The sequence below is a fragment of the Miniopterus schreibersii genome (genome assembly GCF_964146895.1).
Source record: "Miniopterus schreibersii genome assembly, chromosome: 1".
In the NCBI taxonomy this organism is placed as follows: Eukaryota; Metazoa; Chordata; class Mammalia; order Chiroptera; family Miniopteridae; genus Miniopterus; species Miniopterus schreibersii.
In genome coordinates, this window is record NC_138101.1 from 31,263,595 (window position 1) to 31,290,146 (window position 26,552).

General features: G+C 46.6%; 1 long non-coding RNA gene across 1 annotated transcript in view; it reads left to right on the forward strand.

Annotated features, from left to right (window-relative positions):
• Window positions 1-26,552, forward strand: part of LOC308547710 — a 364,104-nt gene that overhangs the window by 7,697 nt on the left and 329,855 nt on the right. The window contains exon 3 of the long non-coding RNA XR_013997538.1: window positions 12,215-12,328. This is a non-coding gene — a long non-coding RNA (uncharacterized lncRNA). The remainder of the gene's footprint in view (window positions 1-12,214; window positions 12,329-26,552) is intronic.

Consider the following 26,552-nt stretch of genomic DNA (forward strand, 5'->3'; position numbering starts at 1 on the left):
CCTGGGGGAGGGGGTGGGTGTCAGTGGGAGCAGAAGACGACAGGGCAAAAGGAAGTCTAGGGCCAGAACTTGAAGGCTCTCAGATGTCGTGGAGCTTGGACTTGACATCTTGAGGACACGGTGGAGGCCCGAGGTTTTTAATCAGGGAGTCTGTGTAATCAGGGCTGCCTTTGGAAGGATGACTGGAGGCTGCACAGAGGATGCCTGGCGAGGGGCGAGGAGAGGAGGGCAGTCGAAGCAGGCTTGATCTCCCAGGATCTGACAGACTCTCGAGAAACAGCCCGAGGCCAAGAGAGGAACTGTGGACAGGTCATAAATTGTAGCTGATTGGAGCCTGTGCTGGAGGAAGGCGGATGCTACCGGCCACACAGAGGCCAGTGCTCTGTTGCTGGACCACTGGGTGCTGCATCCCTTCACTTAGCAAAAATATTCATTGACGGTCATTTAGGGCCAAGCACAGGGCCGGGTGCTGGGGATCCCACAATGAGGAAGCAGATGCGGCCCCTCCTGTCACAGAATGTATTGTTGAGTTGGGGAGAGAGATATTAGTTAGTAATTCTGCGACCGAGTGCATGAATTTTCCACTTGGAAGGAAGAGAATTGGTTCTGTGAGTTTATAACAGAGAGATCACTCTGACCTTAGCTTGAGCTGAGATGCAGAGGGGAAGGGAGGGGTTCAGGTGAGGAGCAGGTGTCAAGGCCCTGTGGCCGAGATAGCGTGTGTGGTTGAGGAACTGGAGGCCCGAGTACGAGATGAACTGGTGAGCGAGACAGGAACCAAGCCACAGGACCTCATCTTGTCCAGGTCAAGCTTTATATAAAGTATCTGAGGAGAACAGGCCAGTTAAACCTGAGTGATACGAGGCTGGGAGGAAAGTGGAAAATTTGAATTGCAGAGTTGAGATCCAAGAAGATCTCACAGATGTAATTAAAAGTGATGGAGTTCAACAAATGTGGAGTTCCACACTGAGGTTGCAAATTTTAATTGACTTTCAAAGATTTATGTTTATCACTGCACATTTATAATAGTGAGAAAATGGGAAAAATGAAACACTCAGCTCTAAGGAAAATGATGAACTGTCCTGTGTATGCAGAATTGGGTTCCGATGCTGGCTTCTCCATGTAACAGTAAAGCCACTTCATTGGCCGAGTTACCCAACCTCTTTGTGCCTCGGTTTTCTCATCTAGAACACGGGTTTTAAAGCTGCCGCACATAGTAAGTGCTACACAAGCACCGCAGAAGTGTTAGATGTTATTACTTACTAACGTTGTTCCCAGATGTTTAATGCCATTGGAAAAGGCTCAGTAGATGTTGATTGAGGAAAACTACACATGATGCGGTTTAATTCCCGTTTGTTACACGTTGTGTGGGTCTGTGTTTCTGTGTAGTTTAGATCTTCTGCCGCATCAGCGTGGGGTGGAAGATACGGTCACACGTCTCCAGTGACCTCCGTAGAGTAGGAGAGAAAGCCTTTCTCTTTCCAGCGGTCTCCTTCTCGGGAAAGAGGTAAGGGTCCTCCGTTCCAGTGTTGTCAGGCGGAAGGATCGGGGACATTCCCGGGCGCCCTGTGGAGAGAGCCCGGGGACTGGCCAGTTGGCCGTGGCTGCGCCTGCTGCTCCTGCACCAGTGCCCAGGGAAGGTGGTGGCTGCACTGCTGTGGGCACCCTGGCCGGTCGGGGCGGTTCTCAGGGTGCCAGAAAGAGGAGATTTCTTCTCATTGTTCTGTACCGACAGGGGCCTGGGCCCCCAGCGTTCAGCCTCTCGGTTTGCCCTCACCCGCATTTTCTCAGCTGTGCCTTTCGTGCCCCGGTGGCTGCTGCTGTAGGCAGTGCCTGTGTGGGTCTCATGCTGTGCCCAAGCCACCTCCCCTCTGGCACCAACAAGTCAGTATCGGACCTGCCCGAGGCTGCTGCAGGAGGCCAGTGGAACGCATCAGACGTGCTGAAAACAGTGAGCCCGAGGAGAGGTAGTTGGGGTCTCGATTGCCTTCCTCCCAGGGAGCTCCTAGGCGCTCTCTCCATCGGCCCCCTGGCTTCCCAGTGACATTTGGTGTTAGTACCAGGATGAGATGCACAGCCTTTGTCAAGAAAAGCATTGTCCTGTGACTGACATTCGTGCCTCAGGATGATGGGCGTCTCTGCCTACATCTGCAAAACCAAAAGAAACAGCCCATGTGATTGTTTCCAGAACAAAAGTGCGTCCCAAGATGACTTGTTAGACGCGGGCATGGACGTGGCTGTCATCTCTTAACTCACAGATTTTCTTGCTAACAAAAAACTTTTAAAATGCTGTCTCATCAGGGACATTGCTGCATGTTCATGAGGAAGAAAATGGCTGGAAATAACTATATTGCAACATCGGCCATGCTCACCTCTGCGTGGTGGGATTCCAGTGGACCATTTTCTTTTTTATATATTTTGTTACATTTTCCAGATTTTCAACAATGACTATGTAATTGTTGAATAATTTCATGATTGTTGAATACTTTCATGTAATACTTTCATGATTAGGACTATAGATCCTGCCAATAAATTTATTTTACCACTAATGTGAATGGGTGCCAGATGGAGAGATCTGTGTGCATTTAGCCCCTGTCCTAGATCTACCCCAGTTATTCTAAATGACAGCCCCATTTTCTGCAGGCAGAGCTCGCGCTCCCCTCCTACCAGGGACAGGCGTGGGTCTGTTGTATGAGTGCCATGTGATCCCCACGTGGAGGTTTGGGATTAGTCTTTGTGTTGGGCTCTAGGTCTGAGTGCTAAGTCTCCCAACAGCTACCCCCTCACAAATTCTGCCATTGGGAAGTCTGTGTGGGGTCCCCAGGATTACCCCCAGGTTCGACAATTTGCTAGGACACACAGAACTCAGAAGAGATGTTAGACTCATGGTTATGGTTTATTACAGTGAAAGGATACAGATTGAAATCAGCGAAGGAAAAAGGTGTGTAGAGTAGAGTCCAGGAGGAACCAGGCGTGAGCTTCCAGTCATCCTCACCCCGTGGAGTCACAGGGACAGCATGTAATCCCCCCTGCCTGACAACGCACATGAAGTGTCGCCAACTTGAGCCCTGGTATCCAGGGTTTGCATGCGGGCCTGTCACGTAGGCATGGAGTGACCCTGTGATGACTGAGCTACTCAGTCTCCAGCCTTCCCAGAGGTCAAGCTGATAGTGTCTGTCCCAAGGCCCCAGGCAAACAAAAATAGGCATTTACTGTGTATCACACCATTAGTATAAACTATCTATCATGGCCCAAGGCTCCAGGTACACAAACACACTCTTACCAGGCAGGATATTCCAGGGGTTTACAGGCTGTCTCCTCATAACTGGTCAAGGGTTAGTCTTTTCTTTAGAAAGTGCAGTTTGAGTGCCCAGAGTCTGCCAGGTTAACCTGAGCGGCACAGGAGGTCAGGCTCGACAAGCATGGGTCTTCTGTCTGGATCTCCTGTGCACTTAGAATTGTTCTGTTTTTCACCCCTTTCTAGATCGTGGGGCCTGAGGCAGGTGGGCAGAGCCCCGATTTATTCTTTTCATGGCTTATCCACTGTTCTCTGATGCCCTGTTGGAGGCAGAATTTCATGTAGGACCTTGTGTTAGCTTGACATTCTCATGGTCAATATTTTATACTCCTGAAGCTGGGCCCATGCTCTGGTCTCCTCACAGGTCTTTGTGAGATTCCCGGCAATGGGCTGCATTGGTTGTGTGTCTACTTGGAATAGGATTTGGACAATCGATGGCCAATTTTGGAGCCAGAGCTGAGCCCACACAGCCCTGAACCTCTCCCAGCCTGGTCCAGCCTCTTTCTCTCAGCATGCCTCCACCTGCAAATCACAGACTTCCTCCTGGGTGCAAATCCTTAACTATATGGAGGTGCAAGAAGACTGGGGCTTGTAGTTAACCACAATTTCTTGTTTTTCCAATTGATTTTCAATATTATTTTATATTAGTTTAGGTGCACAGCATAGTGGTAAGACATTTATATAATTTATTAAGTGATTCCCTTGATAAGTCTAATACCCACCTGGCACCATACATAGTAATTACAATAGTATTGACTGTATTCCCTGTGCTGTACTTTACACCCCCGGGACTGTTCTGTGACTGCCAATTTGTACTCTTAATCCTTTCAACTTTTTCACCCAGCCCCCAACCCTCCTCCCCACTGGCAACCACCAGCTCCACTCTCTGTATCTATGAGTCTGTTCCTGTTTAGTTTGTTCGTTTATATTGAGTTAACCACAGTTTAAATGAAAGAACAGGAATGTAGTCATTAGGAAAATATTGGGCAGTGTGAACCATTGCAGAGTGACAGCTTTGGAGTCAATGAGAGCTGAATTTGAATCCCTGACTGTCTATTTTTAAGTTCTGTAGACTTGAGCAAGTTATTTCTCTCTGAGTTTAATTTTTTTCATCTGTAAAACAGGAATACTAAAGTTGGCTATGGTTATGATTAGAAATAATGTATGCATTTGGCTAGCCCGGTATCTGGTATGCCGTGAGTAGTAGCTACTACTACAATTATTTGACTGTATTAACAGAGTAGGAGTTTCTAGATTAAAGAAGGTAGTTGATACACTGCTCAGCTTTGTCTGGGGACACATTAAGGGCACCCACCCCAGGATATGCATGTGCGCGCACGTGCATGTGTGTGCCTGCATTTGTGTGTACATGATTGAACATTTAGAGTTTTCAAGGATGCTGCTCAGGAAGGCAGAGTCTGCAAAACATGTCATCTGACAAAAATAGGGATATTTAGCCTGGAAAAGAGAAAGCTTTGCTTTTGCTGCCTTTGAATATTTGCTGGGTTACCATGTAGAGGTAGACATGTGCAATATAGCTGCAAAGAACACAGGCAGAGTGGGGACACTCTAGGGGGGCCCTCCCCTGCGGAGACAGTTCCAGCTGTCTAACAGTTGGAGCTGCCCAGTAGAAGACTAAGCTGCCGCTGAATTGTCCTGTCCCTGGAATTGTGCCCTGGAAGAAGCGTGACTTGTGGGAACACGGAGAGGATTTCAACTTTGGTTGGGAGCCTGGCTGAGCATGAACTCCAAGGCTCCATGTCCCTCGTGGCCCCCTTGCCCATTTTTCTTGTTAAGACCCTGTAGGAGGCGCCTCTCAACCCCACTCTAACTTTGAAGGAGCTGCCGACACCCCGGGAATGCGAAAAGCGAGGCCCTCTTCTCTATACCATCTTATCTCCCCTGAAAGAAATTTCAGCTTGCTTTAGGAGAGAGTGTCCCAGAAAGTGTTTCTCTTCAGAATGATTAAAACCTTTGGGTCCATCTGGACTCATTCATTTTAACTATTCCATTTCCCAAGAATATCATCTCATTACTTTTTCAATGACCCAATATTTTCAGCACAAGTGAATGAGTCCAGAAAGTCATTTCAGCCATTGATTATTTTTGGTAACCTTCTGATCTGTTCTGAATCCCTGTTAATTTCCATTTATGTCTTCCTGTCTTGTCATCTGTTCTGAGCTGAAAATAGTAACTGGGCTTGACCTTATTATCTACCATTTAAGATTTTATAGTCTTTGGTTAAATCTCATAAGTGTTGCCAGGCTGTAGACTGTAGTGTGTGTGTGTGTGTGTGTGTGTGTGTGTGTGTGTGTGTGTTTTAAGGCTGCTCTTTGCAGCTCATATCTGTCATCACAGGACGTCACTGTCCTCTAAGTATGCCAAAATCTCACTTCATCGTTTTGATAAGAGCTAGCTTCAGAGTCAGCCTCATTAAATACACCTGTTTGCTTAGGATCACCTCCTCTTCAGCCTTGAACTGTCTCCCAAATCTGTTTGTGAATATACAAAAAATCCCACTTACATGGGGCTTAAAATGCTACTGGGAGCAGGACGACACACTAAATGGTGTTCGGTCTTCACGTGGCTGAATTTATCAGCTCCTTTTCAGGAGTAAATTTTGATGTGGCAGAAAAGATGGGGCAATAGGAGAATTCCGGCTGTTTATTTGGTTAAACAATATTCTTCTAGCAAACATTTATTGAATGCCTGGATACGATCTGGCAGTTAGATACAGGAATAAATGTGAAAAAGACACCACAGGTAACCTCAAGGACCCACTGTGCAGGGGTCCAGGGCTGTGGGATAAGTCACAGAAGAAAACAGGGACGTTTCAGAGCCTAGAAGACAAACTTCAGATTTTGAGAAGAAGGGGACCTGGGTGGGCTAACGTAGTGTTTATCCTCAGAAGTGGGGAGAAAGGAGACAGAAGATGTTGGAAAAGAGTCATCTCCTTCCACCCTGCGGGGATGCCTTTTCACGGAGGAACAAGTGCTTCCTTAGAGTTTTAATTGCATTTGCAGCGTGTCCTCCCAGGCCGGGCCTCGCTGGGAGCCTGCTCGGTCCTTGGCTTGGGCGGACTTCCTTCCCACGCTTGTCCTCGGGCCCGCGCGTGCTGGCAAATCCGATGTAAGAGGCGCCGGGGCATCACAGGAAAGGAACAGGCTCCGTTTCTTCGGGGCCAAGGCCCTGCTCCTTTCTCCCTGTGCCCTCCCGTGTCCCCAGGCCCACCTCACGTCCCACCTGCCCGTGGCACCGCGGAGCCTGCAGCTGGGCCGAGCTCGGCTTCGCCCCCCGCGCCCGCCCATCGCTCTGCAGGGCTCTCCCTGTGCCCACGGCCGCACTGCCAGGCGTCCTTCCCCAGCGACAGCGCGAGGCTGGCCACGGGCACCTGCCGCGGTCACTCTCAGGCGGGGGAGAAGGCGACCAGGCCGGGTGCGGTGGCCTCGGCAGGCTTGGCACTGGGCCTGCCCTCCGCCAGGGCTCGCAGCGGGCACAGCCTTTCTCCAATGGGCTCACCGCTCTGACCTGACGTCTAGGAAGTCTACGAGAACTTCAAAATATCATGTTTTCCTTCCAATAGTAAAAGGAGATTTTTATCATTTATAAGGACTGAAAATGTATTTTGCAATGATAATTTGCTACTGAGAGATATTTTCTTTTTTCTCTTTTTTTATTGTTGACAGTATTACAGATGGCCCCCAATTTTCCTCCCCGTTACCCACCTCCTCCCAGCCCCTGAGAGATATTTCCACAGAATGAGAATGCTCTTTCTTAAGATTGTATTATATAAATTGCGGTTTTGTAAATAATCTCTGGAGTTAAGAGACAATTATTTTTCGAAGGAGGTCCTCTGTTACTCAAGTTTGAGATACATTGGTGAGTTGACTTCATTCATTCATTCTGTAAACATGAACTGCATGCCTGTATGTTATGTGCCAGGTACTGTGTCGTTCACATGAGCGAGTGGTCAGGACGTGTTCTGGGCCCCAGAATCCTACCTGCTCTTACTGACTTACCAGGTAGCACCCCCTGCATGGCTCAGGCTGTCAGTTTCTCTGTGCTTTGCTTTCTCCATCAATATAGCAAAGGTGAGAGTATTTTATCTATTTCTTTTTTCACAGAGGCGTAGAAAAAGGCACCCTGGGATTTAAAAACCCTCACAAAGAATTACTTGTATCCAAATTTGGTGTTTTCAAGTCAGCTGCAGGTACTAAATCCACGCCTTCCTGCGTCCTGCTAGGCTCAGTGGGAGGGATGGGGCCATGGAAGATCTCAGGCAGCCCCAGCAGAAATGGATTCTACGCCGCACAGCAGGTTTTTCACAAGAGTTGTTCCCGGATTTGTTTACCCTGCCACCAACCTCCAATTTCATGAACTCCCCGGGGACCGAGGGGTTACATACACCCTAGGATTATTCTCTGCTCAGCAGGAGCTCCAGCGCAGGCTGCTGATGGGGCTCACCTTTAAAAAACTATCTGTCAAAAGCCAAGGGGCTTATTACTCATTCCAATAGTGAGCACTAAATAAACTTCAGACCAGGTGGAGACACAGCCTGGGACCTTTAAAGCAGAGCTAATACGAATAGCCATTAAAGTAGCACATTTGCAAACCCACCACTCACTGAAACAGTTCTGGTTAAAAATGCCTAACCATCGGCACCCGGTTGCAACGTAGTCAGCAGGAACTAAGCGTGACGCTAAACAGGTCCAAGTAAATCTCTAAGAGGGCCACTACCCTACTGCTCCCCTGCTGCTGGAGTAGTAGGTAGGGTGCACTTTGCTTTAGAGGGAGAAATTCGGTTTTAAGTATTCTAACAGACATGTGTGGATATGGGATCACTCAACCCCGGTGGGCAAGGTTTTCTGATCCTGAGCGTCAGATCCAGTAGGACAAGGTTTTGTTTCCTAAGCTTCTGGGCCTGGAGTCAGACCTCCACACGTTTTTAAAATGCATTGTGTGTGGGCATTGTAGGAGGTAGTGTGGTCCTGTTGGTGGGCTGCCTTATTTTGCAGGGCCTGCTGTCTCTTTCTCTGAGTGGAGCAAGAACTGCTAGGGCCTTTGTAAGGAGCGTGATGCCTTCATTCATTCAGCCAATATTTATTGAGTGTCTACTTTGTGCCAGATCCCATACTAGAAGCCAGATGTACAGAGGTGGCTAAGACACAGTCCCTACCTTATAGATGCTTATTGTCCAAGTGTGGATAACGACAAATAACTGGGTTATCCTAATACAGTGGTCCAGGCTGCCGACCCAGCCTTGGTGGGTCAGAAGAGGCTTGTTCACACTGGGAGGCGGAGGATGTGTAGGAGTTCACAGATCAATGCGAGGCGGTGGTGAAGCGTACAAGTCCTAAGTGTGGGACTTGTCAGTGGTGTGGGCATGTCAATTTGGAAACTACAGTATTTCAGGATGGCCGGTCCTACAGTGCAAGATGGTATGAGGAGAAAGGAGATGGGAGAAGTAAACATCCTTGATTATATTGCTTCTTAGTTATTTTTCCCTTCACTCTTTCCCCAAAGCAGACATGGCAGGTTCATCTCTGTGTGAGTGCATTAAAAAACAAAAACAAATGGAGAAAAGAAAGCGTCTTCAATAAATGGTGCTGGGAAAATTGGAAAGCCATCTGCAAAAGAATGAAACTAAATTCCAGTTTGTACCCATGTACAAAAATTAATTCAGAATGGATCAAAGACCTGAATATAAGATCTGAAACAAAAATTATATAGAAGAAACATAGGTATACTAAACCTTTGCCATAGAAAGGATTTTATGAATTTGACCTCAAAGGCAAGGGAAGTAAAGGCAAAAATAAATGAACGGGACCTTATCAAAGTAAAAAGCTTCTGCACAAGAGAAACAGCCAAAAAAACAAAAAGGTCACCAACCAAATGGAGAGATGACATTTGCAAACAACTCTGTCAGGGGGTTAATTTCCAAAATATATAAAGAACTCATACAACTCAACACCAAACAAACAGTCCAATTAAAAAATGGGCAGAGGACCTGAACAGACACTTCTCCAAGAAGACATACAAATGGCCAACAGATACATGAAAAGATGCTCAACCTCACTGGCAACTAGGGAAATGCAGATCCAAACCACAACGAGAGACCACCTCACACCTGTCAGAGTGGCTGCTGTCAACAAGACAGGTAATGACAGTGCTGGAGAGGCTGTGGGGGAAAGGGGGCCTCCCTCACCGTGGTGGGAATGTGGACTGGTACAGCCACCGTGGAAAGCAGTCTGGAGTCTCCTCAAAAAATTAAGAATAGAGTTACCAGCACTCCCTCTTCTGGGTACCTACCCCAAAAATATGAAAACATTTATTCACAAAGATATATGCACCCCTATGTTCATTTCAGCATTATTCATGGTCACCAAGACAGGGAGACAACCGAAGTGCCCTGTGATAGAGGACTGGATAGAGAAGATGTGGGACATGTACTCAGTGGAACACTGCTCAGCCACGAGAAAAGATGAAACACTGCCATTTGTGACAACACGGATGGGCCCTGAGAATATTATGCTCAGTGGAATAAGTCAGGAAAAGCTAAGAACCGTATGATTTCACTCATATGTGGGATATAAAACTGAAACTCATGGACACAGACAGGTGTATGGTGGTTACCAGAGGAAAGGGGGGAAGGGGGTAGTAAAAGGTAAAGGGGGTTAAATATACGGTGATGGAAGATGGTTTGACTTTAGGTGGTGGGCACACAATGCAATGTACAGATAATGTATCATAGAAATGGACACTTGAAACATATAATCTTATTAACCCATGATACCCCAATAAATTTAATAAAAAATAAGAACAAATAAAAACAAAAAACATAAAACAAAACTCTAAAGTAACTTTTCAATGGAAAGGTTTAGCTTGCTTGGTTGAAGGCTATTTAGAAGTAAAATGACGGTCTCTTTACTTGCTCCAAGTCAGGTTGAGGAAAACATCACATTCGAGGCAAGTTGTCACAGGGGCTGTGACCCTGGCATTTGCCAAGCTTCCAAACACTCAACTGAAAGTTCAGTTTTTAAAGAAAGAATGTTACCAGGGAGTCTTGGTATATAAACAGGAGGAACTGAGCCAGAGGGGTGCTAGGAGCAACTCTCACATGTGAATGCAGGACAATGGAAGGCGAGGCTGTGCAGCCACCAGACCTGCAGAAGCAGAAGCGGTGGCCCTGTGAATAAGAAGCTGACTGCTCTGTGACAACAAGGGCTGTCAGATCAAGACAGCAGGTGTAATTAACATTAAGAACAATAGCACGTCTTGGTATGACAGTTTGTATATTCAAAGGATGTTGCAATAGTTAAGATATTGGCTCAGCTGCTCTATTAGAAAACAAAATAACAGTGGATTTAATAGAAGAGAAGGATTACTTCTTTCTCCCTTAGAAAAATGAGCCCAGGGGTGGTAGGGAGCTCTGTTTCATGAGGTTGTGCAAGACCCAGACATCTTTTATTTTGTTTGTCCACCGTCCTCAAAGGTCAAATATGACTCATCACCACCAAGTCCAGATCCAATTTGCAGGAAGAAGGGAAGGGTAAAGTAGGGCCAGCAGCTCCTTTTCAAAGCTGTGGCCCGAGAGCTGCATATATCGTTCCTCTTTGTATTGCGTTGGCGGCGATGGCTGCTTGGCCACATGCAGCTGCAGTGAGGCTGGGCGCTGCAGCCCTGGCGTGCAGTGTGCATTTAGCTGCACCTGGGAGAGGGGAGAGGGGAGGGGGGAGGGGGGAGAGGGGAGGGGGGAGAGGGGAGGGGGGGTGCTGAGTGGACGGCGCTCTCTTCCACGGATGCTCATCACCATGTCGCACGGTCCTCTCAGAACCTTGTTAGAAGGACACAGGGGTTACTTATCCTCTGTTGCAGATGAGGAAACTGAGACAGAAAGGTCAAGGAGCTTGGTCAATATTGTGCAACGATGCCACATGGCACAGCAGGACAACTGTGAAAAGCTCAGTCACGAGGGGCCGTGGTAGGTGCCACGCTGTTAGTCACCAAGGCTTCTAAAGCTTATTCCTCAGCCTGGGGGCAGCAGTTCCTGCTGTGGTTCCTTTCAAGAAAAATCTTCAAGGCAACCATGAGTTAGAGGCCTGAAGAGCACAAGTCCAAGGGCGGTTGGAACATGGCCCCCTGTGGATGCCTCTGGCTAACCTTGTCTTACTTTGCTTCTTCCGATCCAAGCCCAGACCTGGGCAAGCAGGACAGTGGGGCTTAGTGGAAAGAACATTGGATCAGGGGTCAGTAGACTGGGTTCTAGTTGGGTGACCAATGCAGTCACCTTTAACTAGCATCAATTGCATATCTATGAAATGATGGGCACTGAGCTTGACACAAGCATTTCTTCTCAGTTATCTCAGAACAACATTGAGAAATAGTTGTTATTATTTACATTTCACAGAAGATGAAACTGAGGCCCAAAGAGCGGAGTGGGATTCCGAGCCAGGCATGCTGTCCTGTACGCCAAGCAACGGCTGGCCAAGCAGATTGGAAACTGAACATATGACTGGTTGCGTGTATGACTAGTAGCATTTCTACTTGGGGCCAATGTGTTTAGGCTGTACCCTTTGTGACTCGGACTCTTTGTAAATGAAGCCTTTATACTGGACAGCAGATCCCCTAAACCAGCCTTCCTCACATAGGCAGTCTGCTTCTTGGTGGGCTTCCCTGGGTGACTCTTTTTTCCACATTTATTTTCTCTTTTCATTACCAAAGGAATGCATGTTCTTAAAATTCAAATAATATGCAAGGGTCTAAGATAGGATGTGACAGTTTTCCTAGCCTCCCCACAACCCCTTCCAGTCTCTTTCCCAGAGGTAACCACTGTTAGCAATTTGGTGAGCATGTTTATTTTATTTAGTTAGTTATTTGTTTGTTGATTGGCTTATTTATTTATTTTTTATATTATAGGGAAGGCAAGGGGCAGTGCAGATATTATGCTGACCTGAGCTGTCAAAGTCTCTCCAGGTTCTTCTCACGTGCAGTTGGAGATCCCATGGCCACAGCCCTTAGAAACATGCTGGGGTAAGCATGTCTAGATGGTTTTGTTTATGCATTTATTTTGTCTAGATTTTTAAAAAGTGAAAATGAGAATGTGTAGATTGTTCTGCAATTCCCCCCCCCCCCCCCCACTTAACAATATATCAATACACTGCATATATCTCTGTCACAGGACATTAAAATTGACCTCATTCTTGCTCGAGGTCATGCGTTGTACTGGCTCCATAGCTGACTTTGGGTTCTGCTCACATTTTGGTATTATGAGATCTGTTGTTAACAGTGTGGACTTTGGACTCATACCATCTTCCTTAAGATCCTGGATCCATCACATATTAACCGAGTGATCCTGACTGAATTGCTCTGTGCTTTGGTTTCTTCACCTGTAAAGTGGGGTTAATAACAGTAACCTCTTTCATGGGAAGACTAAATGATTTAACACATGTAACATACTTAGAACAGATCCTGGCACATACGTCATATGAGTGCTACACAAGGGTTAGCTGGTGTTTTTATAGTTGGATAGTATTTCATATTATGTCCAGTTTCCTATTACTTGGCATTTGTTTGCGAATCTTCTTTTTACTAAAACAAGCCCCGCTGTGATCAATACACTTTTGCATGTACTTGTATGCGCATGTGGAAGTGTCTCTGTAGAATAGGTTTCCTGGAGTAGAATTAACGAGTCAAGGTGTTTGGGGATTTCCAATAGTGTTGTAAGCTGGGCGGCTTTGCCTGACCATGCTTGTCTTGGTTCTTTCGCATCAGCCCCCCGGACGGGCATGCTGCTCTCCTGCCCACACAGCCGTGGCTGGCAGAGCTCTGTGGCGGCAGCATTCCCCTTTGTCTTCTCAAGGCCTGGCCCCCTGTGAACATCTGTTAGACTGGATGGCTTCCTGGCAGTCCTGATGGGGATTCTGAATTGCCACTTTGTGTGGAGTTTGGTGCGTAGGGGACAGATGACCCTGGCTAAGAACCTTGACCAGACCCCACATGCCCACTGTTGTACTGTGGATGAGATGGCACAGGTCGTCAGGAGAATGGACATGTGGCTTCCCTTATGACTTTGTCCAGATTCCCCACGAGCTCGATGACATGGGACTTTTCTCCTTGGCCATCACATCTTTGCCGAGTGACATGGGGGAATGAACGGAGTAGGTGTGGGTGTGATGGTTTCCAGGATGGAGTGCACTCCTTGGAAAAAGAAGTGAAACAAAGATGCTATGCTCTGCTGCTATGATATTTCTCTTGGTCTAATTAACACAAGAAGAGCTAAGGAATTAATGTGATAATCTGACTTGGGGACCGGAAGGTTGGTGATTTGTTTCTTTAATTAATGACCACTTATTCAGCAGTTCCTCTGTGTTAGGCACTCTACTTGGAGCTGGGGGCACGGAAATGACTAAGACATAATTCCTGCCTCTGAAGACAACACAGAAATTTTAAGAGGCCTTGAAAAGACTTAAATGTTAAGAACAATGGGAGTGGTGATAATAATAATGCAGATAGGCCTGAGTTCCAACCTGACTCTGAGCCTGGGTGGGTGGAGTGGGTGTGAATGGGTGTCTGGGGTTTCTTTGCAAAGAAACGATTAGCGGGGAGGCTTTCCTGTACAAATATTATAAATTAAAAGTGACATCCTACTTTCTATTTCTCTGGTTAGAAAAGATACAGTCATGTAGACAATATAGAAAAATGTAAAGGAAATTAAAGATCACCTGTAACTTTCTCACCCAGACGCAGTGATTGTTAACAGTAAGTGTATTTATGTTTGATCACATATATATGTAGGTACGTTTAAAAAACAAGATTGGCAATCATACTTTATATACTACTTTGCAACTTGCTTTTTCACTTAAACTGTATTAGGAGCAGCCCACATATCTCTCCATATTCTTTGATGACATATGTAATGGATGTATGATATTCTGTTTTATATATATATACACACACACACACACATATATATGTATATATATGACCTATTTAGTCAATTAATAATTCTATGGCTTTTTAGGTTGTTTCCAACTTTTTACTCTTATTTGATATCTTGTAACGAATATCCCTTTTATCCATCTTCTGTACATTTCTCACCCATGTCTTAAAATATAGTATTAGAAGCAGAGTTACTGGGTCAAATATTTAAACTTTTATTACTATATTATTTTCCAGAGAGTTCATGGCATATGGCATGTTCAGTGAGAGTGTTAGGAGAATGCCGATGTCCCTGCATCCTCAGACACACTGCATGTTACGAGTTTAAAATTTGTTTCACCAGTTTGTTTCTGTTAGAAATAATATGCAATGATGGGTCTGTGCAGTGGGTGTTAGGATCTAGGGTTTGAGGTCTGAAGATCCCAGCCTCTGCTTTTTATAACACACTCTAAGTGATGGATGTGAAAGTGCTTTGTCAACTTTATGAGCCACACAAATATGAGGACATTATTGTGATTGTCATATCCAGACCGAGGTTGGTCAAACTAGGTTGCTGCCAAGATGCAGTCTGGTACAGTAGAAAGGGCACTGACTTTGTATCAAGTCCTTGTTTCTTGTGCCATTACTTACTGAGTGTGTAGCTATCTCAGTCAGCTTGGCAGACATTTATTTCTCACAGTTCTGGAGGTTGGTAGGACAAGATCAAAGTGCTGGCTGATTTGGTTCCTGGTGAGGGCTCTCTTCCTGGTTTGCAGATGGCTGCCTTCTTGCTATGTCCTTATATGGCCAAGAGAGATCATCTCTCTTGTGCCTGTTCTTATAAGGGCACTAAACCCATTCACGAGGACTCCATCCTCATGACCTAATTCCCTCCCAAAGGGTGCACCTCCTTATACCATCAAACTGGGGGTTAAGTTTTCAATGTTATGGGGGGACACAAACATTCAGTCCATAGCAGTCACTTGGTAATTTATTCAACATCCCAGAGCCTCAGTTTCTTCATTTGTAAACTGGGAGGATAATGCTTGCTCAGTGGGTTGTTGTGAAAACCCCACTACGTAATGTGTGCATATAATATGTACTTGATCAAAAATAGGTATTACCTATAGAAATAGTTCCATAATTTCTAAAATTTCATAATTACCTTATGTTTCTAGATATCACTTAGAAGGATCATATATTTAGGAACCAAAGTGGAGTCCACCCCTGTACAAACAAACAAAGCCTTTAAAAATTATTGAGAAATGCACACACACACACAGACACACACACACATGCAGACACACACATGTGTAGTCACACACTTTAGCTGATACAAGAACAATACAGGTGGCAGGGATTTCAGCCTTTGGTGACAGATGTACCCTGGCGACGTAGCAAGGGTCCATTGGCCGATCATCATTGCCATTTCTCCTGTGTTTTTGCTCTATTATTATTTTTTTAATAATAAGGAAATCTAGAATCTGAGGGTTTAATCTCCATCCTTTGTAAGCACTGCTCACAGGCACAGGAAGCAATGTGACTCCAGTTTCTGCATTCATTTTCATGTTTGTCTTAAATGACCGCCATTGAAAACATTCTTCCTGGAACTTCATTTGCGGTCCTTACCTCTGGCCGGATTCAAAGCTCATGGTCCCAACTCCCCGTCTTTCGCTCTTTCCCTGCCCACTCCCCTGGCACTGCTCCTCCTTCCTTTTCAGGCACCTAGACTGCAGCTGACTACAGAAACATTTTTCCTTTTTTTTTTTTTTTAAATATATCTTTATTTATTTATAAAATATATCTTTATTGACTTCAGAGAGAGGGAGAGAGAGAAACATCAATGATGAGAGAGTCATTGATTGACTGCCTCCTGCACGCCCCCTACTGGGGATCGAGGAGCCTGCAACCCGGGCCTGTGCCCTGACTGGGAATCGAACTGCGATCTCCTGGATGGTAAACCGAGGCTCAATCTCCGAGCCACGCCTGGCTGGGCGCGTTTTCCCTTTTTAAGTCTGTTCCACAGGCCGCCCTTTTTTCCTCGACATTCTCACTTCTCACCGTGAAATGGCTTCCTGAGACCTGAAAATAGAGGTAATGTAAATTCAGTAATTATGATGACAATGAAACAACTTTTGCGGAAAAGCAGAGTTTAAAACTGAGGAGTGTTCTGTTGTTGAAACCTGACTCTGTCTTTGCCTACGTTTGTGGATACCCCTGCCGGGGTGCCTCTCGGTTCACCCTGGGCCTGGTTGCGAGCACCGCAGGATGAGAAACAGCTACCACAGGCAGGCAGGTGGCTTCTGCCACTTCCAAGGGGCGGAGTTGGGGCAGGGTCAACCAAAGTCACCAAGTTCAGGTTCAGCCTGGCCTCTTCTCATAGTAATGACCTTCCTCACACCCATGTGGACTCTTTGCCCTCCCACCTGGGACTTGCCCGTGCTCCAGCCTCGCGGTGGCATTAGTAGCAGGGATGATGGAGTGGGAGGCTGGAAGGGCGCAGTGTCTTCTCTACCATGACCAGGTGAGCGAGCTCCTGTGGGCTGCTCATGGCAGCCTCTTCCTCCATCCTTGAAACAGGGCCTTCTGAAGACTCCACTGTCTCTGTTGTAAGTGCTTTGAGCTCTCCAAAAGTCAAGTGAATATATTAGTGCAATTAACGTCCTACTTTCCTGGCACGCGTCTAGGCTACCACTTAAACCACCGGCTCCAATTCGCAGTTAAAAAAAATCTGCTAAAGTGTGGTTTCAGAAGGAGGACCTGGGAGGCATGTAATATCGAGCCCATCTCCTGACGCGAGCCATCTGTTCTCATTAGAGTGATCTAGCAGCTTCAGCCTAGGACAGAGGGGCCTCCAGGTGCTCAAAGGAAGCCTGCTCGTGCGTTATCCTCTCGGAGGCTTGGCTTTTTTGTTTAGTTTAGTTTTGTTTTTGTCTGGCGGGCTCAAAGAGAGGCTGTCCTACTTTCCAAGAGAACAATTGCTCCAAGATTTTAAGAAATTAAGTCCCTGGGGAAAAAATTCCTTTTGAGAGAGCTTCTAATGGCTCCTTGACCACATGCTGTGCTGCCCAATTTATAACAGAGAAATATTACAGAAGTTGGGAGCCAAAGTTGGTGTGCACAGCCATTGCTTAAAAAGTGATGGATGCTTCCTGGGGACAGTGATCCTTCCCCCGGACCCCCCGGCGTTTATTCAGTCTGGAGAGAATCTGTCTGCCAGGCTCCCACTCCTATGTTCCAGGGAGAGCCAGGCCCATCCATTCATTGTGCTCTGCATTTGAACGTGATAATAATTCCTCTGAGACAGTTGTGTTGGTGATCGGAGCTGCGTTGTGTGTTGTGTGTGTGTGTGTGTGTGTGTGTGTGTGTGTTGGGGGTGGGGTGGGGAAATTTATTTTGCAGGTATCTTTCTATTACCAGCCTATGGGGATGCCCACAAAGTCAAAAATATATTACCACAAAGGTACTCCTTTTGGGGGTGTCTTATATCACACTGTAGGGAAAGGCAGATGAAATGACAAGAGTATTTGGCCTCAAATAAAAAAATGGTTTTTTCCTAGATTTTATATTATAGACTTTGCCTGCAAGATTAGCCTGAGGCCTAAAATGGACTCCAGGTCTCCTGCATCCTTGTAATATCCTCCTGCTCTCCTGGGGTCTCCTTCCTGCCTGTGCCCCACACCCCTTCCCACGCTCCTATTCTGCCTCCTCTCAGTGCTCCTGTGTGTATCCTGTCCTGTCAGCTGATTTCTGCTGAAATGTTAGCCGATGTTAGGATATTCTCATGGGAGGGGGGGCTGTATTTGCATTTTAATAGGTGGCTTGAATATGGAAAAGCTTCTGCCTAAAGCAGGGAAGCCTCACTGGGGAAGAGTCAGGCAGTTTTGGACAGGAGCAAGGATGTGTGAGAACTCAGACATGATGAAGCCCTGCTGTGTATATTCCATGGAACTGGCCCATCTCTCCCTCTCTCTCTCTCTCTCTCTCTCTCTCTCTCTCTTTCTTTCGTCCCCAAACCTCTGAGTATATGGCACCTCACACTTGTGGGGCAGAAAGGAAGCCTTTTATAGGCAAGTAGGAAATAAGACAGCAATTTTTCCAAGAGAACGGTCCTCAGCAAGTCCCAGGGTGAAAGCAGTACCACGTGGGAAAGCCCGCTGCCCCTATAACAGCAATTTAAGCTTTTTTTTTTTTCAGCATAAAGTGAAATTCTGCTTTGGAATTTGGGGAGATCATTGATGTGGCTTCCGAGCAGAAGTCCAAGACTGAATGAAAGGTGATTCTTTCTGTCCCTGATCCTGGGAGCACATGGGTCTGTGGTGGGAACACGGCAATGACCGTGCTATAACATTGCTGGATTCAGCAAATAAAAATGCAAGACACAGTTAAGTTTTAATTTCTGATGAACAATGAATATTTTTTTCGTGTGGATATGTTCCATGTGATATTTGGGACATATTTATACAAAAAAATCTTGTCTATCTGAATTCAAATTTAACTGGGTGTTTTGTATATTGTCTGGCAAACTAGCCTTGTATATGTTGTTAAAAATAATTTCTGAAAATGGTAAAATTATAACTCCTGTGCAGACATAAAATGAACTCATGTCAAAGGTTTTTTAACTCATTGATTAATGAGAACCAGTAAGATGCCATGACTGGTTCAAAGGAGAATTAGGAACACACACACACATTGGGAAATGCTGAAGTGAATTTGTTAATAGATGCAAAGCTAGTCATATTTGTAGGGCAGTAATCAATTGCGTTCCATTTGGAAAAATCAATTTGCATTTCTATGGACAGTGTCATCTGCCTCACTCTGAATTTTCTGCAACTTGCAATAGTTGTAAAATAGGCCAAAGAGAATAAAAGGCACAGATAACCAGGAAGGATGTGTTAGACACAACATCCAGTATTTATTTTTACCTATTTAAAACTCTTTCACAATTTCTCCTAACAGTGTCATGCTTTCTCCTGTCTCAGGGCCTTTGCACATGATAGTTCTCCACTTCCTTAGTTATCTTATACCTACCATTGATATCTCAAACATCATTACCTCTTCAGAATCCCTCCATGACCCCCAATCTAGGTCAGATTCATGTGTTACATATTCCCATTGGAGCATGTTTCTTTCATTACAGCATTTATTCAGTTTGTAATTTATGCTCCTTACTGAGATCTAGAATTCCTTGCACAACCTAGCCCCTGTTCTCATCAGTGTTCCCTCAATAATTATGCTCTGGTCATACTTTTCTGTTCCTTGACCATAACAAGTTCTTCCCTGCCTCAGAGACTTTGCACCCGCTGTTCCCTGTGCCTGGAATTATTTTTCTCTTGGCATTTGTGTTGCACATTTCTCTACTCTTCCCTCCCTCCCTCCCTCCCTCCCATCCATCCATCCATCCATCCATCCATCCATCCATCCATCCATCCATCCATCCATCTCTCAGGACTCAGTCTGAATGTCAGAAAGGCCTCCTGATTAGCTTATCTAAAGATGCTCTCCTCCCCACCCTTACTCTCTATCCCAGTGGTTCTTAAACCGTAGCACAGATCAGAATCCCCTGAAAAGCTTGTTAAAACACAGATTGCTGGCCCCATGCCCAGCATTTTCGGTTCAGTAGGTCTGTCTGAAGGAGGGTGTGAGGATCTGTGTTTTAACAAGTTCTTGGGCGATGCTGATGCTGCTGGTTTGGGCACTGCTCTTGAAGGAACAATGCTCTTATTATTTTTTCTCAAAACATAACATTATATCCCCCCCCCCTTTGCTTTGTCTCCTACACAACTGAAAGAAAGTTCCAGTTGGGGAGGGACATTGACCCTCCTATTCTCTCCTTTATCCAAAGTACCAAGGGCAATGTCTGGTTTATAAAAAATATCCAATAAATATTTGTTGAATGAATGAGTGGCCCATTTTCTTTCTTCTTGTTCTGTGTTCTTAAAAATGGGCGTTTGTTCACCAGAGCACTGCTGAATTCAGGTGCCGAGGTTAAACCAGAGGGATTGGCTTTTGTCAGTAAGATGAGTTTGTGGGTGAATGGTCTTGATAAACTACACTGATACCTGCTCAGCAGCTTGGATAAAATGAAGGCCAGTGGCTGTTGGGCCTGTGCTGTCCCATGAGTGTGGCTTCTTCCCTAGGGCCAGGGTCACTAACCTGCAGTTGGTCAGATGACAGGGCTTTGGGTACTGTTGGCAGGGCCCAAGCTGACCTGGCTTTGCTGAGCCTGGCAGCTGTGAGGAACATTCAGAAGACAAGCAGGTGGGGTCGGCCTCAGGTGTGTCTCCCAGACAAGGCCGCGTGGCTAAAGGAACAGAGAGAGTAGGGAGCAGGGGGCACCCTTCCTCTAAGCTAGGCTGGCAGGAGTGCTCTCACATCCCTAGTCCTGGCATCTTCTTACATGCCTTAGGGTCCTTTCCCTTCTGGTCCTAACTCCAGGGCCCCCTGAAGCCAACATTCTGCTCCAAAGCCCCCAGTCCGGGCTTGAGAGCACCCCCTCAGCAGCCTGCCTGGCTCTGGCTCCTCCTCTTCTGCTCCCTTCTGACTGTTCCTCTAGGCTTTCATCTCACCACATTAGGTGGGAAACCAACGGGTCCTTGAGAGTGGGACAGAGAATATGGCTTAGTGCTTAGAAGTCCATGCTCTGAAGTCAGCCCTAGATTCTAATCCTGCTCCTGCTAAATACTGTGCGTCCGTAAGAAAGTTAGTTAACTATTTTGTCTTCAGATTATGGGCACAGCAATAGCACTAAATCATAGGATTGTTGCAGATGTAAAAGAGGGGACACTTGTAAAGAGTCTAGTCCCACCCCGGCCAGTGTGGCTCAGTTGGTTGAGCATTGTCCTGTGCACTGAAAGGTCGCTGCCTCGATTCCTGGTCAGGGCGCGTACCCAGGTTGAGGGTTCGATTCCCGGTCATGGTGCGTGCAGGAGGCGCCAATCAATGTTCCTCTCGCACATCGATGTTTCTCTCGCTCCCTTCCTCTCTCTATAAAAATAAATACTAATAAAAAGAGTCTAGTCCCTGTGCTTTGTAGCTACCAAGAAGATGACCTAATACTCCCTTATTGAAACAGCTTTCCATTTTCACAAGGGACTTTGGTAGACACATGCTATGACTGCAAGAATCTTGGCAGATTAGATATTTAGGAGTCTTCAGATGACAACATGTGAGCAGATGCCCATTACATGTGTGGGTTAGAGGACCCTCTGCAGACTTCTCTGGGGGACAGAGCACTAGGTGACTTGGCTGTTGACTTCGGTCCTAAGAAAGAAGCCCTGCTCAGCCCCGGGCACCTGAGGATGAGACAATAATAGCAATGTTGTATTCAGGACCGTTGCTTCAAATAATCCCTCTCCTTAATAGCTTTGCCCCTGGCGTGTGACAGGTGTTTACATTATTAAGTAAAAGCCTTTAAACAGCGACCTCCTTGGTGTAAGGGTGAAGGAGATTAAAATCCAAGCAGTGCTCCAGCCATTTAAATCAATGAGACTTGTCAGATCTGTAACACATGAGCTACTTAGAGGGCGCAGGCACCTATTGTTTTTGAGCTTCGACTAATATCTCAATATGCTCGTTCCTTTAAAGTCTGGCCGGGCCCTGGGATGTTCATTAAAGACTGGTCTGGCCATGGCCTCGCTCTCTTTGGAAAGAGCATTATTTAATAGTTGGCTAAATGTGCACCAAGTAGTTATGCTATTAGAGATGATCAGAGCTTGGGTCGATTCCTGCTTAGAGAAATGACCTTTCAGGCAATCCCAGTGGTCAAGTCCCTGAGCTAATCAGAATCAGGGACCACAAAAGCTGCCCTTCCTCCTCCTCCTGGGTGCTCACCTGGCCTGCTGGGCTCCACCCACAGCCACCCTTTCTAGAGTTTCGCTGTCTCAATCTTTAGCCACAACATCAGCAACCTCATGTCCATCAGCAGCATTGAGGAACCAAGTTTCTGAGACTTAAATCTTTTTTTTTAAGCTTCATGTGATCACCATGCACTGGAAACTTCTCTCTCCGTTAATAATCAAACCTAGATCCTCCAGGGAAATCTCCATGCAAGAGTTGCAGCTAGGACTTAAAGATGCAATTCTCACTCCGCAAGGTTTATCTGCCTCTTGGAGCTTCTCTAGCTAATTTCGGCAGGCCCACCAAGCTGGTTTCAGGGCACTGATTCAGTATTAATGCTCTGGTTCTAAAGGGGACACCTGACTCTTCTTTCAGTGCCTTGGACTCACAGTTGCGTCAGGCTGGCCACGAAAGGAACTCCACGCAGGTAGGGTAACAAGGCAGAGTCCCCTCCTCCGGGTTATTTCCCTGTATGTCAGCCTGCAGGGGGAGGGGGTAGGATCCCTTCTCCTGAGGGGCTGTTTGAGCCTCAGCCGTGGACATGCTGGTCCAGCAGAGGGTGAGGAATTTGCTCTCTAGATGGTCTGAAGGTCTCTTTTCTAGGTGACTGACTTGGGAAATGTTTTTCGCTTCAGAGGAAAGCCCTTCTCTGACTCACAGCAGCAAGATGAGACCTCACCTGCTTACCAGCCCCTCTTACTCCATAGGGAGGTAGAGAGCCAGTGGGCAGGAGGAGGTCTCAGCAGAGAGGAGTTTCCAGAGCCACCAGCAAGCTTGTCAAGGCCGTGTACTTTCTCAGGAATAGTCACTCTTGCAGCTTGATTCCTGGGGCTTAAAGAGCGCACTGCTTTCCACCGACAAATGATTTCAGGTGGGGAGATCCTGTGACTTAAAAATAAGGCAAGCACATTTGAAGTTTTTATTCTAAAAGCTAGCTGTTGAAAGCAAAAGTTAGAAGAAAAAAAAAGCTCTCCTGTCTAATCTCTGGGAGGAGCTAAAAATGCAAAGGGGTTTCCATTTGCAGTGAACTGGGCCCTTTCCTTCCTGGTGAGCTCCCGCTTTCTAATTGCCACCCCTTTGATCTTCTAGTCTCTGTGTTCTGGTGCCTCGTGGTGCCTGCCTGAGCCACGTGAAACAAATCATCTTAATTACTCCAGGCCTGGCCTCCTCTGGTTCTGCTTCCCTGAGATCCCTGCAGCGCTCACCGAGTAACTCGGCGTGCGCCCCAGCCCTAGGGAACAGCAGGGGGGCGCCTGCGGGGAGAGGAATTTCAGTTAGTCACCTGGGAGCAGGGAACTGAGCGACAGCCCCCTGGGATGCTGACTGTAGTACTCCCAAGTCCATGTCGTGGCAGGGCACAGCCCTCCCACCTCTGTTTGTAGAAGAGAGTAATCAATGCTGTGTCTCCTTCCGTCTGGTACTCAGAGCCCTGCTTCCATCAGCCCTGTCCCCAAAGCTGTAGGAACAGGCCCCCCGTGAGGAAGCGCAGGTGGGCAGAGAGCTGGAGGGAGATGGTGGCGGGCCCTTACCCGCCCGGCTCCCAGTTTAGCCAGTAGGAGGCCCCAGGCAAAGCTCTGGGTCCTAGGGAGAGTGGGCCAGCTCCGGGGACCTGCCACTGAGTTGGAGTCGGGTTGTGTGAATTCGGATTGTGCATGTTAAGTGAATTCTGAATGAAGAACCTCTGGCAGAGAGGTGCTGAGGCGGCCCAGGCTGTGGTCCTGTCCTCTGGGTGCTTCAGGGGGAGGTAATTAGGAGCAAGGAGTGGAAACTGCAGAGAAGAAAAGCCGAGCAGGATGAAAACCTTCCTGACAGTGATGTCTCTTAGCCCATGGCATCCTCTCCTAAGGGGATGCGGGAGACCCATTACCGGAGGCATTTAAGGGCCCCAGGAACACTGGAGGGAGCGGTCGCTGGACATGGCACAGCTCCTCCTGGGGCTGGGGCCCTACCAGAGTGCGCTTGAGGCTAACTGCCCGGCTCCCACCCCCAGTGTTGTTGGGAGGGCCACTTAACACGGGTCCTTCAGTGGGATCGGCCACCTCGAGTGACTGCTTTCTCTGCTAAGGGAAGGTGCTGTGCAGGCCCACCTATAAATACACACAGCACACCCACGGCCACTCGGCGCGGGGGACCGTTGGGTCTGGTGAGAGAAAGTTTGAAAACAAAATTTTCACTGATTGGGTGGTGGTTGGTGAAGTATTTTTGGGGGAGCCTTGTTTGAGGTGGATAGATCTGCTCCTCTAGCATACTTCATTTTTAAAATGTAGCTGTGAAACAGGGTTGGGTCTACCAAATAGAAGGTGTCACTCCTCCATCCCCTCCCCCTGGTGGCCCCAGTGTCCCGGAGGACTTTGGGGTTCAGCCAAGTGATAAGGAAGTAGCTTCTCCTGAGATAACCGGCACTGCTCTCTTTCTTAACTGTGTTCTATTCCCAAACACAGTAGTGGGTCAGCACCCCAGGGAGTCTAATTGAATTAGACTTGGGCCCACATCTCCGGGCTTTGCTCTCTTTTCTTACACCCTCCCTTCCCCTCCTGTGGAAGGGCCTCTGGCAGCTCCTGGCCAGGCAGCTGTTTGGAATGAAGGCAAAGCTACACTGAGTGAGCAAACAGCTTGGCTCGAGTTGCTGTGGGCTCGCTTCCCCTTGGTTCTCCCAGCCTGTCAGTCCCTTAGCCAGCGCAGCCCTGTTGACACTTTTCATAACATTGCTCGTGCTCCCTGTCTCCATCTCGTTAGATGATCAGGGACTCATTCTTGGATAACTGCAGTTTTGTGACTCCCCTGTTTTTATACTTATTCCTTGTAGCCCGCCCTTGTGCCACAGCCAGGTTCATCTCCGGTGCACTTTTTCATCCTGACGCTCACTCTTGCAGAACCTGTCAGTGGTTCCCCACAGCTTTGCAGAGCGGAGTGCTGGGCTGAAGTGAATCCGTTTCCTACCCATAAAATACTTGCTTCTCTTAATATTTTGAAAGATTCAAACATTCATTTCAGGGTTCACACTAAGGACTAGCTCTTTCCTCTTCATGATTTATGATTTAAAAACATATCTAAACATTGACGTTGACAATGTTGATCAAGTTACATTCTGAATTCGTTACCCTTTTAAGCTCGGCCTCTTCTGTGAGATGAGGGGGATGGAACAGAGCAATGGCTCCCGCTGCTGCTGCAAATTATGGGTGCCTGGGTCAGAATCTTTCAAGGTAGGGTCTGGGTATTGCAATGTTTAAAGGGCCCCTTAGGTGATTCAGATGTGCAGCCATTGTTTAGAGTTACTTTATTAAATTACCTCTAGGACCTCTCTTTTCTGATATTTTTTTGGTTGCCTAATTCTTAAACTTTTCTGCATCAGCTGAATACTTCTTAGCCAGCAGAAAGGAGGATCCTTTTAGTTAGGGGTCAAATGACAATCTTAGATCCAAAATGATATTGTGTGTGTGTGTGTGTGTGTGTGGCCACTATAATTCCAAATAAAATTCTCTTTTGCTCTGATTTCACAATCACCTTCCCTCATGCATGCATTCTACAAGTGTTTATTGAGCACCTACTATATGCCAGAGGCCCCCGTCTAGGCACCAGGGAAAGATGCAATGGCGAGCAGGCAGATGTGGGGCCTGTTTTTATGGAACTTATACTCAAAATCAGGTCCAGATCAATTTGACACTCCTTTTTATCGTGTTTGAATTCTTTCCTAATCTTTCAACCATAGTCTTCTGGCTACTCATCTCTATTTCATTCCAGGGCATCAATATAAAAATCTACTTTTATACTTGGTTATCTTTCATCCACAGAAAAAGACTAAATCAGATGAGAAATAATAACTGTAATTGTGAAGTACAGTATCTAAAGGGTATTATGGCGTCTCCATAGCAGGTGACATTAATATCCCTTTATAACTAAAAATTTCAGGAATCTAGCCATTTGGATGCATATATTTTGCTCCATGTATTTAAGAGTAAGTCTCACTTTCTATTGGTAGTGGACAGGTATAGTCGTTATCACTATTCATTTACTCTCCTGTTAAATTTGGGAGGAGACAGTTACTCTACATTGCTCCATTGCTGTGTGTAGGGACTTCCACAGAGTAACACCCCCTCTCTACTCCCTGTACCCCCCCCTTCTCTTTGCCCTAGAGGAGAAAGAGTGACTTGCTCGATGGGTGCAGCGGCTGAGCCTGTTAAACTCAGCCCCTTTCTCTCTACTTCCCTTTTGTCACCTGTCAGTTTGCAGAGCGCTTCTCCATGCCATGCCCCTGACAGGGACAGGCCTCCGTGAAAGACTGAATGCCTGTGATGGGGCAGGTCTGTTTAATTCAGGAATTAGCCAGCCCACTTGGCTAACAGACCTAAAACCGTGTAATAAAAGTGACATTTTTGTGCCTTTCCTCCTGGCTCTTGGCTTCTCCCTCAGTTGGTTCTAAGGGTATTAGCTTCCAACTACTTAGTTCCAAGAAGCCTTAGCCTTCTCAGACCCTGACAGTAACCATACCCTAATTGCT